Source organism: Neodiprion fabricii, chromosome 7, assembly GCF_021155785.1.
Source record: "Neodiprion fabricii isolate iyNeoFabr1 chromosome 7, iyNeoFabr1.1, whole genome shotgun sequence".
NCBI classification, from domain to species: Eukaryota; Metazoa; Arthropoda; class Insecta; order Hymenoptera; family Diprionidae; genus Neodiprion; species Neodiprion fabricii.
In genome coordinates this window covers 5,048,984-5,064,710 of record NC_060245.1, presented here as the reverse complement: position 1 = coordinate 5,064,710, position 15,727 = coordinate 5,048,984, and the positions used below count along the sequence as shown (strand labels likewise).

Genomic DNA, 15,727 nt, shown 5'->3' with positions numbered 1-15,727 from the left:
AATCTTTCTTCTCCGTAATGTCAAATTTCTAGTTTGACGAAACGAATTCTTGCGGGAATTTATTAAAAATATTCTTTTCCATTTTTCTTTCTCAACTCTCTGACCCACCCGAGCTTTCGTTGAACATATTGATAAAAATAATTTTCTCTCTGTTCAACGCTGTCAAAGAATATTCGTTGAATTTCCAAAGTAGATGGTGTGTGTGTGTGTGTGTGTGTGTGTGTGTGTAGATGCTGCAGCATAATGGACCGGTGATGTACGTGTATCTCTTCCGTCTATCTGCCATTTAGTTGAGAGAAAATATCCCTCGGAGATCCGCAGTCGATAAACAAGCGGTGGGTGAATTTCTCTCTCTCTCTCTCTCTCTCTCTCTCTCTCTCTCTCTCTCTCTCTCTCTCTCTCTCTCTCTCTCTCTCTCTCTCTCTCTCTCTCTCTCTCTCGCTCTCTCTCTCTATGGCTATATGTAACATGTAGACTGCACGCGGATGCACCTCGATGCACCGCGAATAGCGAATAGCGATGCATTACGAGCGTGCTTCGGTAAGGGAATATCAAATTATGGATGAACGTGCGCAATATGCGAGTCAATTCACCGGGACGTGGGCCACGAAACAAATTTCTACGTGGATGTAACACTTCCAGAGCAATTTCGCACGCGGCATTGTTTTGGATTTATAATAAGCGTAGACAGCATACGATAACTGAGTCTGACAGGAAATTGATCCAACTCCGCTAACTCGTTGTCAATATAATTAATCCCAATTTCAGATTATGTATCTAATTAATTTATTGTATCGTATAAATTTAATTTTCCACCGTTGCACCGTTCGACTGATTGAACGATTAAAAAATACGGAAACGCTCAATTTCTCAATCGAAGAAATACAAGCATATGTTTCAATGAATTCTTAGAAAATATTCTTCTCGACGAGACGGAGTCATCGTAAAGTAAAGTCTCGGTAACTTCTACGTCATAGCTTCGGATAACTATTCATTCACGGTCGAAGAGATGAAACGTTTGATAAACAATTACCAACCGAAACAGCCCGTTATTGATTCAAAAAATTATAACGACGTATATATATATATGTCGTAATGGTCACGTCTAGTCTTTGCCGGCATTACCTTTCTCAAAAGCACTTCCAGTAATGATAGTGTCTGAAAAAAAAAAAAAGATTCGTCATCGTATTAACACGTATCTGATAATAATTATGCGTTAATTCGTTGAAACACACGAGATTCCAACGGTATAAAATTCGAACAAAAATTCGCACAATTTAAGACATCTGCGATTCGCGTCAACAGGTATTTTCACTGATTGGAAAACATCCGTTCCCTGCTGTTGTCTCGTCGAAACACGACAACTGTCTGAAATAACACGATACCGATGATCAGCTAATTGAAAACTGACAGTGTTGAATTTTGTCGAATTTTGGCAAGTTTTTTTTTTAAAAATATAAAATTCGCGTCGTCTATCAGTTCGTGACTGAACGTTTTGGAAAAATTCATTACTTTGCAACGTTATAACGACTTGGAAAAAAGTTACGTCGTCAAAATATGATGATGTCAAAATTTCAGAATATCGTTGAGTTGCGGAAAAAAAATAATATTTCCTGAACATGCGTCGTTACGATAATGTAACCAACTTCAACCTCGCGATTAGTATGAGAATAAAATGTGTGCCAAATTTTAGGAAAATCGTGGGAAGTAGTTTTGAAGTTGCGAAAAGTATTGAAAAACGTTATATCGAGTAAAATTAGTAAGATTGAACAAAATTGTGGACAATTTTTCAAACTTCGATGCGTTACGATAAGGATAAAACTACGCAATTTCTCCTTCTTTTTCTTTTTTTTTTTTGTTGGTGCAAAAAAATAATAAAAAGTATACGACTATATTATAAAATCTGAATCTTTTCCTGATATTTCCGTTTGACGTTTCAACTTTTTACAACCTACTCACGGCCGGAGGTTGAGTGTAGCCTGAATATTGATCAAGCATCGTACATATTATCGATTGAAAAAGTAAAAAGGACGCGGTATTTATTTCCCCCGAAGCGACTGGTAGGTATAAACTTTAGGAAAATCCGCGAAACGGCGAGTGAAAAGCGCATTTATACGCCAACGCGTGTAAAGCCCCGATGAATTCTTATTATTGCCGTGCACCTGTTGGGTGTATAATTTCAACAACGAGGACGGAGGGAATGTTCTCTGAAATATTGATTCGCCCCGAGTACCAGCGCGTTTCCTTCATCCGAGGTTAAAGGGTCGCTTCTGTTCCTTCTCCACGAGATTTACCAAGCCTGCATAAAACTCCCGACCCTAATTAAGGGGATGCGGTAGTTAGCATTTACCGACTGAGTAAAACATGGCACTTGTTTTCTACTATTACCAAAGCCTACGAAGCACTGATGCGAAAATACCGTAGTCAGCGCGATTCTACATGCAGAAGCCAACCAAAGATGTCTTAAAACTTTTTTCTCTTGTGCGAAAAGGTGGGCAGAAAATGTATTCCTGTAACGGAGTTACCGCTGATTGTACGAATACGTTATCTCGTCTTATTCTCAAATGAAAATTAAAAGATGACAGATATTTTTTTTCCGTATTCCATGTAGAATTGCGCCAACTACGGCATTTTCACATCAGTGTTACGCAGGCTTTGATAATGCCGAAAGATAGTGAAATATCACTCCATCGGTAAACCTTACCGACTGAGTAAAATTTCGTTTATTTTTACCATTATCAAAGCCCACGAAGCACTGATGTGAAAATACTTTAGTCGGAGCAATTCTACATGCAGAAGCCAACCAAAAATATCTTTAAACTTTTTTTTTTTTTTGGTGTGAAAAGGTGGGCTGAAATTTTATTCCTGTAATGGAATTACCACTGATTGCAGGATTAAATTACCCGGTCTTATTTTCGCACAAGAAACGAGTATTTTGATATTTTTGTCCGCCATTGGATATAGAATTGCACTGACAACGATATTTTCACATCGGTGTTGCGTAGGGTTTAAAAATGATACGAGAGTGAAATTTTGCTCTGGCGGTAAAGACGAAGTGCAAAATCATCTCCAGTCTACGGTTCGAGGGATTTACAAATCTCGCAACGAAGATTAGAAATTCACATTATCTATCCATGTCAATATTAAGATCCTTGTATAAAAATGTCCAATTGTCATCATCATTCCGGAATCATGCTACTCTACCACTCGCTGTTTTCATCGTCACCTCTGTACCATACACACATTTTCACCCTAAAGTATACACAATGTATTTAATTTGTTTGCCCACCAAAGAGCCTCGAAGTATCGCCAAATTTGAACGGTGGCTAATTCAACTCTCTCGATCGAGCATATTTTCAATTTATATAAACCGTGTACAATCATCGAGTTAGAGTCTTCAGGCGTTTAAGCGATCGTTGGGCACAAGCTTGACACTGGTGTCGTCCTAATGCCTTGAGCACACAAGGACCGTCTGTACGTAAGTGAGCATGCATTTTTTGGTGTGGGTGTGTAACGTACATCGGCACTTGCGGCCGGCACCAGCTGTAACAATATTTACGTTGCGCTGGGTTGAAGCCGGGTGTGTTTTTCTCGCGTCTCAATGACGCCAAACGGACGATCGTTTCTATTTCGAATGGAAAACATATTGAGTCTCCACTTTGCAAAGCATCTCATCTCTGGACTGACGGTACTGTCGTACGTATATACGTGTAGGTACCTTAACCGAAACGAAGAAAGCCTTAATCATCACAGTTTTCCTATCGGTAAGGTTAACTTCAGAAGTGCTGTTTCATGAAACGTCGGATCAACGTAACTAATTGATCAAATGGTTCATGATTTGTTATCCGGCGCGATCAATCAACGCGGTTAGTTCTGATATCGACAGGCACATTCACGCTCCGTCTACCTTCGATATGTATCACAGCGTCTGATCAGCGTGGTTTCACACTACAGTCATAAACTGCTTGTAAAACTTATTTATAACTGTAAGTGTTAAAAGGTCTTAGTTCAGCCGTTCTTTTATACCCTAATCATCGTAGTCCAATGATTGTATAACACGTGTAACATTGTTGATGCTATGTGTGAAACACCGTGGTTGTATCTTCGTTGCCATTCACCCATCCAACAAGATTGAATCCAAATGCTACACAAACGGGAAAATCTTAATCCATGTCTAAAAGAACCAACACACAGAAAAGAACAAACAAATCAAAATACAAGAAAGGAAAGGATCTGAAGTGAAATGAACTGAATGAAACTGATCAGAAATGTGTAAGCGAATCTGGAGCGCTTTAGATTGTATCGACATTTATTTAATAATGTATCTATCGTTGAATGCTTTTAAATTACTACGGTACGGTGAATTTTTCGATTCTGTAAGAAAGCAACAAGCACAGAAGCAGCAGCAGCTGCAACTTTGAGAATGGCCATCTGAACGGAAAAGTTCTGCCGTATATAAACAGTTTAGAATTCTTTCATTTCGGAGTTTCGATTACAGTTCGATCTGAAGTTGACCCACTTCGATAAAATTTCATTTACGTGATGCGCACTGTGTGTCGTCAGCACATTTTTGCACGAAGCTTACCGCTAAGGCGAATTTGATTTGCGGCGATAATTTTTCGGATGATACAACGATGTAAGGAAAATTTCGATGTGAAATTCACTAGCCAATCCAACACTAATATCTTATTTTAATCAAGCACTGTCTTATATCGATATAATGTTTTTCAATGTCAATCTTGTATTTTCTAATCTGATGCCAATCTAATGCTGTCCAACCCGACGTCAATCAAATGAAATCTAAACTGATGTCAGTTTCATACCATCTAACCGATGTCAATCCGATACCATCCGATGTAAATCTTGTGTTTTCTAATTTGATGTCAATTTAATAAAATCCGATGTCAATCTTGTATTGTCTAATTTAATGTCAATCTAATAACATCTCATGTCACTGTAATACCATCTAAACTGATGTTAATCAAACACTTTCTGATGTCGGTCTAATATCATATCTGACGTCGAATTATCGAATCGACCACAAAAATTGTTCTATAACGGTCCACATGGGCTAATTTCGAGGCAATTGTTTTTTTACAGCGTACGTAGGGAACAAAGTACAAAAATCCGTGAAACAAGGTGTTCCACCTGACTCGAATATTGATATGCTAAATTAGGAATTTCATAAAGGTAAGCAAGACAAATGATACAAGGTATACTTCACATGGTATATTTGATTCTGGTGTAGGATTGTCCATTGAAATATTCAATCTGGTGCGTACAGAAACAAAGGCTGCGAATTAATATTCCTTGTAAAGTGAAATGAAATTTTCAAATGGTACTAAAGGAACGATATAACAAGAACGCTCGCCGTTACGTGTACAGTGTATGTGGAAAAGAAATTTTGCCGCTTATGCAAGAAAATTAAATATCCGTTCTTGAGACATCTTCAATGCTGGTAATAATAGTGATTACGTGTGAATAGGTATAAATTAATTTTTTTTTCATTTCTTTTCTCTTCTCAGGTCTAAATCCCTCCAAGAGTTTTCAATCGTGCTGAAATTTCATTAATCTCGATCTTACTTCGCCCCTCGGCCTCATTTGTAACATTATATATACTCGTTTCCACGATTAAAACGACGGTGCACCCTGTCAGATTTGCCCTTTGTGGGCAACCTTTGCGATCAGTTTTTCATCATCCTCCAGTGATATTGAACTTCTAATCAGAACGAAGAAAATGTCGCGACAGGCGGCAAAAAATCGACTGCTAGAATTATGATTGAAACGAACAAAGGTACGCAGCGGTTCGAGGGTGAAATTGGTAAAATGAAGGGATTCATAACGCGAAGTATTCATATGAATTCTACGATAAGACACCTTTTTAATCTCACAATTTTGCCCGACACATTCAATCCACACTTTTCACAGAAGGGAAATTACTGTCACTCTTTTCATATTTTCAGAAAAACTTTTTTTCTCGGTTTTACCTACAGATGGTAATTTTCCCAAGTTTCACTCCAGTCTTCCTGATTTTTACCCACGGATGGTAATTTTTCCAAGTTGCACTCTCGTTTTCCTGAGGCCATCGACGATACCTTGGCGATTCAGGACGCGATCAACCCTCCATTGGCATTCCACTCCGCAAATTATAGTTCAGCGTTATTGGATGTCTCTGAACCTTTGCAAGGACATCGTCGCCACGCATAATCATACTTTCATCCCTAAACATCGATACGTCCTTTTAATTCCAAAACGTACATAACATTCTACCGGGAGCTTTCATTTCGATAGTGCGGAAAGCACATTTGATATTTCAATACGGGAGGGATGATTTCTTGTTGCAAGTAATGCTTTTGACGATGTTCAAAACACTGATACATCAGAGAGTGTGAATAGTTTGAGCGATTGAATTCCACCAGTATCGATTCAAATGGCAAAAGTACAGGGATACAAAAGCTACTCTCCATTCATCGTTTTCTACAGTCAAAGCAAATTCTTAATGATGGGCTACTCAGGCTTCCCTTTCAGCCAACTAAGGTTAAGGTTAGTTCGGAAGTGAGAAATTCTCGGATGCTCGGACAATTTCGTACAAGAGAGAATACAACTGTTAGACAAAGAGACTTTGTACTGAATTACAAAGAGGCACTTTCGACGCTTGCAACGTCGGAGCGAATGAATCGTAGGTCATTCAGAGTCTCTTGAAGGAAATTTACAGAGCAGTAGTTTCTGCTATTGGTATAATCGTTGGTTGTTAAATCGAATTTTCAACTGACAATCCGCAAGCCCATCCAACGTATAAAACTTTCGAGGAGAATATATTCCCCGGTAATGTTTTCCCAAGCAAATTTTGCTAACTTAATAACCCTGCAAGGCTCTCCATTGATCCTCGGCGTCAAACCGGAATTCTCTAATATCGTTAAACCAACGCCGTAGTCCGTGTCGACCAATCTACAAGAGCTTACCGGAATAATGGGTCTCCCTCTGAAGTTGCCCACTGTCAAACTTTTGAATTGTGTAACGTCGACGCACCTCTAACCTATCGGAGGAAACGTCGAGGAATAGACACTTGGACCGCGATCTAAAGCACAACCTGCACTTCGACTGACACTGACTAAAGTAGTTTGAATGACAATTACTCGAGCCTCGTCTGAACGGGCGGACTGAAGTATTTGACTATGAGTTACACATGGTAAAACGTCCCGAGAATTTCGAACTCGACTAAATTGTGCTTAATAAGTCGTAGGACGACCTCCCTGCTTCACCGATCGAATCAGCGATTCGTTATTCACATTTCGTTTCACGGTCCTTAATGTTGCAATCGTTTTATTATTAACTTTGGGAAGTTGTTATAGAGATGCCAATTGTGCTCAAGTGATGACGAGATAAATTTGGGATAGTTGATACAAAATATAAATATCGAAACCAGCTTCTTACTAAGGTTACAGTGGTTGGCAGTACTGCTGAAACGTCAAGTTTAGTATTCATAATTGCTTACAATTTTTCGAAGTTGTTTTTTGTTGCCGCACATGGGCAATTTTAAACTCGGACATTTCTAAAATTTTGAAACTATATCAGCGATCAGTAGTAAAATAAAGTGTGAAACACTGCTTGCTGACACGGTCGGTAAGACAAGAAGGTCTAATGTCCTCTCAAATAACAAATCAACGTCAAAATAACTGACCTTATCACATATACAGACAATATCAACTCGTAAGATGAAACACGTGTAATTATTTATCGTGAAAATATACCCGCGTTTCGAAGAGTCTATCCTTGAAGCCATCGAACCTATTAAACGCGCGTTTCGTGAAGCTGTAGGGGTCAAATGGGCAGATCAAGAGCCAACCGAACAAGCTATCACGCTCGTATTACATCTCACCGAAACAATTCTCCGCACCCCATGACGAGTGAGTTTTGATATTTGTGTCAAACACTTGTGATTTTTCATCAAAGAGAATAAATGAATAAATAAAAAAAATACCCAAAGAAAATAGCTCTAGTTCGTCCACTGTTCTGTACTGACATTCTACTATCATGAGCACTTATCTTATACTGGAAAGGTACCGCCAAAAACGAAGAAAAAAAAAACAATGAGCACTCAACGGCTTATAGGCTTATAAGGTATCTCGGTTGGGGCTAACGGCAAAATGCGAAGGTGTCTTATTGGGATTGTCACTTTTCAATGCGTCATCTGGTGGAAAAAAAAACAAACTTATGCAACCAGACTGACAGCTGACCGTTGGCCGTGTTTTTTCGTGTGTGGATCGTAGACCAGGTATGTCAATGATAACGTGTTTCAATCATTTACGTGACAAGAGTGATTTGAAATCCCAACAATCACGATTTTCCTCCGTTGAGATTAAAACTTAGGTTATGTGGTGATAAAATGGCGACGACAACCAGGCTCTGACGTCATGAGAACATTTTCCAATACTCGCACGTAAGTATATCCACTCTTCATTCATGCATGCTTTTGTAATTCGAGGACTGCTCTTAACGCGTCTGATATGTGAGAATATGAATTTTGCATTTTTTTCATTCATCATCAAATCATCGGCCATTCGTGATCGACGATTCAGGATGCGATATATAAAGTAAAGGGTGAAAAAGCCCGGCTGCTTCGTTGATACGGTGCAACGAATTTCGGGCTTCGAAGCCAGACATTCGTACCTCTGATGGCTTTGATCTGGCAGCCAGAGTGGAATTAGTTTTATCCATGTTTAACCGGACTCTCAGGAGTTTCGCGTACTTTCAGCTCCGTAATTTCGCATTATTACAAGTCCGCCATGCCGATTTTTACCTATTTGTCGATCTACGACGCCAATTTACCGACCGAAGGTAACGGAAGTATTTACCCAGCGAACGATTTATCGGTCGATAAACTGTCTTCAACACGGATTCAACTGAGACAAAGAATCCCTCGATACCTGTTCCCTGTTTGCATATTTGCCAAACACTTTTATTGGCATACCCGAACTTTTCCAGACTAAATGAAGCCGCGAAATTGAGTACATCGGCTGCTTTACCCTTAACCAGATTAGACCCGGTAATCAGGTCACTTGCTTGCAACGTCGATCAACCATTATCTCATAGATTATCCTCGACTGTTTGCTTCACGTCAGCCGTCTTGTCTACGGAGTTTCGAAACGACTCGATTCGTCCGACTCCGATCTTCTGTAGAAAATATATCTGCGAATGCTCGTGTAATTAAGACAAATAAACAAAGCGTATCGCGAGGTGTTTTTTGTTCTTGTATCTTTAAAATGACCGGCTACGACATTCTCCGACCTCCGAGTTTAATCGATTATCATCTCTCGAATATTTCCCCAGCGAATAGATATTTGCTCACTACTTGAGGCATAAACCGCGAGTATATCACTATCTTACACAAAATAATCATCCACTTGGTATATCCCCAAGTTTCGGCAGTATGTTTACACTTAACAACGTTGTTGGTATAACCAAGACAAATATTTCGTCTCCATGCATCCACGATGTGTTGCTAAAGCTTATACATATATTAAGGAGACTTCTCGGCCCGTGTCTGCGATATGTTAATTTCCATTTATACATGCGATGTATGTAAAACATGTACATATTTATACTGTAGTAAAAGGCGTGAATGAATTGGCCAAGCTAGGCGAAATATCAAACCGTTTTTACCTAGAAATAAAAAACTTTGTTCAAATCTAGGTGAATAATCCCCGTCGAAGATTTTTACATTAACAAAAGAAGAGAAAAAATAAATAAATAAATAAAAACGACACGGATTTATATTATTTTTGTTCGATACTCGACTGCCGTACGCCACAAAGTAGTCAAAGTATTGACATTTGATGCCGCAGATACGCGCGGCGGAAATTTAAAGACGTGTCAAACCGACAAGTCTAAGAATAGTGAAGAAATTTTTACCGATACTCAGTCTATTTTAAGAACTGGTAATCTATGACAGAAGAATATAGAATCTAGTTTCTATTCGTTTTTTATGGAAAGAAATTGGAACGTGGCATGAAATCAAGAACCGATACCGAATGAGATGCGTATTTTAATAATAGAAGAATGACGACATGGATCATCGATCAATTTCTGTGTATTTGGGCAAAAATTTCGAGTACAATCATCGATCACATCGAGTAAAAAATAATTCCAAGATATTACCAGAATTATCTTTTACCCCGAATCGAGTATTTGGCTTATCTCGAAAGGATAAAGGCCTGAATAATAGAATTCTTCAACATTGAAATAAGCTAGTGTTTCTTTTTCCCTATCGTATATCATTACAGCACCTTTCAAATTTCATCAGAATTAATATAAAAACAGTTTCAAAGTTTTACTCAATTTTTCTGGTTACCGTAACAAATGAAATTTTTTCCCAGTGTACGAAAGAAATTTTCAAAAAATGGCGATATCTCCGGCGAGAAGTTTGCAAACATTTTTAGCACATAGATCCTTACGTATGTGCGTACGTAAGTATAAAACTCGATTAACGCGTGACCGTGCATGATATCAATCACTTTGCCTTGTACCTTAGGTACCTTAGAGAGAGAGAGTGCTATTCGCGAGTGAAAATCCAGATGTAAAAGGATTTCCCGAGTGGCGTCGATGATAAGAACTCGACGTTCATAACTTGAGAAATAAAATGATCGAAAAGGGATGCGGACAATGTAAGATCGATGGCGTTCCTCTCCTCTCCTTTTATTCTTCTCACCTATTCTATTCTCCTCTCATTCCTTTCTTCGTTTTCTTCTATCCTTGGCATATAGACTCGAGTTTTCTGAACTCGGCACCCAAGGAATTACGGATCCTGAATTCTGACCTTCGTAACTGCCTACGTTTCATGTTATACAGGGTGTTCCATTTGAAAAAAAAAGCTCAAATACATCGATAATTAAGAATTAAATTGGAAAATGTTTCGAACAAAAGTTGTTGTATACGAAATGGTACATCGGTTGCTGGACCCATTCAGGCCCAAATTTTGTTTTTCAAACGAAACATCCTATTGTTAAAAAACAGGGACGTTCATCCGATGTCCCCTTTGATATGTAACAACAACTTTTGTCGATAATTTTTTTTTCAATTCAATGCTTAGTTTTCGATGTTTCAGCATTGTTTTTTTTCTTTTTTTTTTGTTAATGGAACACCCTGTATAAAACGGGCATTCGTCTTGGGAAAGAATCCCTATACTGTAAACCGAATGGTATTTCATCCAAAATTTATCCCTGGAATCCATCGATTCATTCGTCACTCTCATTTCACTCCCCGACAACCAAACGATTGCTGAACGGATTAGACAACTGTACCGAAAATTTAGTCAATCAACATAAATACAAGGGTTGAGCGATTAATCCACCCCTTCGATTAATCATCATTATCGACGAATCGATCGATCGGTCAATCGATGAATTTTAAACGTAATTAATCAAAGTCCAAGTCTTATTTATCAATTATTCGAAGAAACGCAAAATCTTTGTTAGCCAAATTGAATAAACTTTCAATTGCTTAAGAGATGAAAAAAATCCTCCCGATTCAACGTCATTTCGAATGATTTGAATAGCAGTTTTGAACACGATAAATCATTTATCGTTACATAGTTGAATAGCGATCTTATGCGAAAGCGTGACAAAATATTCATTGCCAAGATTTATTCACAATTCAGCTGATTCGGAATTCTCGTTTGCACTTTTGAGAAAATCGGCAGGAAAATTCGCTGACCGACGGGCAAAATTGGGGAGGTGATAAATTGCGAAACAGCAGCTGTCGATTTCACCAATCCTTGTACGGTGGATTTTCTTCCTTTTTGTTGGTTTTTTTACCCGCCAATCTTTGTCGACAGCGTTGGCGGTAAATTCGCGAATAATTAAATCTAAACAATTTCCCGCGAGCAGCGTCCATGAATAATTTATTACGCGATACTTTACCGACTGGAAAAGCGAAGTGCCTGTATTCAACGAAACGTCTCATCGTCTGTGCGAAAGAAGAAAAAGTTCCGGGAAGCTGCTAATTGCAGTTTTTTATAATGTGCAATAAAAATATATGTGCGAAAGTGAGGGAAGAAGAAAAAAAAAAAAAGAAGTAAAAAATAAATAAATAAACGTCCGAATTTAATTGCGTGCGAAAGTGACGTTTGGCGAATCGTGTCGAAAGTGTCGCTCGGTCGGTAATTCGAATATCCAGTGCTCTGTTTTAACGCGGCTTTTAACTTGGACGAGAGCGGTGTGAATAAATTCCGAGTGTTTTACGAGGATGAAACACATCGTCGATAACACGTGACAACTGCGCGAAAGTAAAACCGCAAACCACCGCCAGTAAATAACATGCATAGATGTTCAGCGTTATATTTGAACGTCTGTCCGTATTTATTCGGCTCTATTGATCCGTCTAATGCGATTATAACGTTTGAATGGCGTTGGAGCACACGAAAAGCGTAAAGTCGAGTCCGATCAATTTATCGGGTGAAAAAGTGCGGAAAAACTGATACTTTTAATCTTACTAAACGTCACGTTGTATTAGAGCACGTATCAATTTTACGAAAATTAATTAAAGCCTTGATTATATGTAATATTCCCGACAAATTATCACCCGGCAAACCGATATTCCGCGATAATATTATGCCCGAAACACACCGTATCGTAAAATCGTACGATGAAAAGTATCGTTGCGAATGGAGCGGATGAAAGTGATGATAAAAAAAAAAAAAAAAAAAAACAAGAAAAATGAAAGCAGTCAACTTTTACAGAGAAAAAAATAACAGTAAGAAAAAAAATAATAAACCGACACACTTTTCCATGTCCTGTAAAGTTGTCCTCGTAGTTATCTTGCAATCAATCGAAACTGAGAAGGGATAACTTTTTCCAGATAAAAAATGTAGGGGGTGGGGGAGGGGGGGGGAGGGGTGGAAATAAAAATTATCGGTCGAAAGCTCTGCCGGCTGTCGAAGAATGGAAAACTTGGATAAAAATTTCACGCCAAGGACAAATGTGCTGGACGGTGCGGAAAAAGAGTTTGGAGAAGAGAAAAGAAAAAAAAAAAAAAGCTTTTACCAAAGGTGATGAAAAGTGTATAAAAAAAAAAAAAAACGTGTGGAAGCTCTTCGGCGATTTTATTCGCGTTCGATGATAGCGAAGAAATCGAATAAAACAACATTCCTAAACGTATATCGGAGTTGGAAATGATTCAGAGAAAATTCGAAAAACACAAAACATCGGAATCGGATTGAAAAAACAAAAAGACAAAAACGCAAAAAGTCTTATCATTTCAACGTTCTAACTGTAAAACTTGTTCTTGAATTGTTGATATCTTTGCTTCGGATATTAAAATTTGCTGAAATTTATTTCTATCAGCCAGTCAAGACGTTACTTGATTCACGTTCTCCAATTTCGGCGATAATAAAATTCCACGAGAGTTTTCGAACGGTTTTATTCGCTCTTCCCAACTTTCGATTAGGACGGTGTAGTCCATTAATTCTTATCGGCTTTGCTCCAAACGTTTGCCCCAGACTTCTCGACTTTTCGCTGCTGTTCGGTGCAAGAGTCTTAGGATCGATACATTATAATGCGCGAGTGGCCAAAGCCGAGAACGAAGCCGTGACTATTTTGTTTGACAAATAGCCGCAATAATCCACCATTTAGGTACTGCAATTTAGCCAAGTGTATGACAATTAATAAGGCAATTCAAGCGGCACGAGGAGTACGATTGGAATGAAAGTGTCCCGACGAAAATGGAGAGAACGTGACCGAACTGGTCGGAATACTAACACGGGTCTGCAACCGAAAAACTGCACGTGGTTTTTTTTTTCATACTCTTTCTCGTATATTTTTACTCGCCGAAACTGGAAAAAATACACTAAAAATTCCATCAAGTCAGGTTTTTTCTTAAACTAGTGTTTGTAGTGTTCGTTTGGAGTGAAACTACCGTTTAACTCAAAATCCGATGTCCTATTCTTGATTGTAAAAATCATATGCAAATGTGATTTCTTAATTTCATTTAATACGTATCAAAGCGAGGCTAAAGAATAAATTTACAAAAACGGAAACGGAAAATGATAAGCGGAAGCGTGTTCGGAGAGGTGTCAAAGAGAAGAAGAAAAGATTTCACAAGCAAAAAGAATTAACACGGAATATTAAGTAAATTTCATGAAAAAATTGTTTGTTTAATTTTATAAGAAATATCGTTTAGTTCGTTGTGACGAAACGGTGGTTTTTTCCACTATTCTTACTTTTTTTTGTTACACTAATACCTTGTATTTTACAAAAATACTCCAAGCGATGGAGGGAAATGGAAGTCGTTATTGGATTCAGCGCACTCGAAAACTGAATATTCACCAAAAAACATCCCATGCGGTTGAAATGAAATATTTTTTTGCAAGCCTACGTAATCATCGAATCACGAGATCATTTTACCGAACAATAGGGCGAACTTCATTTCTTCTCTTTGGTGCTCTCGTATTTTTCATATTCTTCTTCCCTCTCGTTTAAAAGAAACGGGTAAAATAAACCGCTGATCCGAGTTGGCTAACTCTGTATTAAACTTAAAACTTTGGGTTAAACTTTGGCGTAGGAAAGTGTAATAACAGGCTCCAATGAATTAGGCATTTACACGCGGCATTAATTGGAACGAATTTGTATTTTTTTTTTTTTTTTGTCCACTCCTTTTTATCGTCTCCGGCAAAGTTTTTTTTTTAACAACTTGTAATTGTACGGATTAAACTTATACCCATTTACATTTTTACCCGCGAGACTCAGCGACTTTTTAAACAGCGATACCGGATACAGGACCCATTAGACCATTTTCGGCTACCTTGCTTTGTCCGCTCTTTTGGTGTCAGCGGTTGGATTCAGCCTAATAATCACGACGTGAGGCGAAATAAGCGTATAATTAAACCCTTATCCTGGCTATTTTTGACAAAATTATGTCAAACCCATTCACCGGAAGAGAATACGAACGATTGAAACGCGGCGAAACGTTCCTCCGTATCTCAAACTGTGCAAAAAAGAGGTTTGATAAAAAAAACCAATGACGTTATAAAACCCGATCAGAGTTGCGGAGGTCGAGCAAAAAGTGAACAATGGCTTTGCAACACGATTCATATTGTTTACCCAATATCCTCGACATCGGATCGCGTTTGTACAACGTTGCCCGGGGAGATGATAATGATTCATGAAAAGGGCCTTGGTGTGGTGGTTCCTTGTAATTCCCGTAACAACAACAGACCCCGTTTTAGCAGACTGCGGTTATCGATCAAGTCTGTGTTCGAGTTGAGGGGACTGCTGCTCCCGAGTCCTCCAGGATAACGGAGAAGAATTAGAAACAGGAACTTGTAAACAGGCTCCTGATAAAGTCCAACGTGTTTCCAGACCCGACATCCATCATCGAATGATTGACCGAGCAGTAGCCGGTCCCGCTAATTACATTCCCCATTTAATCAAGTCAGTCCCTAATTCGCGAAAGCAATTTCCTAATAAACTGCAGACCTTGTTTATCATCAGCGCTGCGTGTACCAATTGATGCACTCGAATCGTCTGGAATCAACAGATCGTGGAAAGAGTTCTTGGGCTTGGAATTTTTTCTCTCTCTCTCTCTCTCCCCGGGATTACTCGGTACATCGACGTTCCATTTACGGGAATATAGGTACACATAACCTACATAGGTATACCTTAATTCGCGAAGCGCAAAATACCCAGCGGTAAATTGTCCCAATTAAATGCACGTCCACCAGGGATGCGAAACT

At 38.7% G+C, this 15,727-nt stretch overlaps 1 protein-coding gene across 4 annotated transcripts in view; it reads right to left on the bottom strand.

The window, feature by feature from the left end:
* Positions 1–15,727, bottom strand: part of LOC124186905 (5-hydroxytryptamine receptor 1-like) — a 93,690-nt gene that overhangs the window by 54,511 nt on the left and 23,452 nt on the right. The window contains exon 2 of one of the 4 annotated variants that reach the window (XM_046579021.1): positions 4,027–4,144. The exons of the other annotated variants lie outside the window; for them this stretch is intronic. The gene's annotated coding sequence lies outside the window, so the exon portion shown is untranslated. The remainder of the gene's footprint in view (positions 1–4,026; positions 4,145–15,727) is intronic. 4 annotated transcript variants of the gene reach the window in all.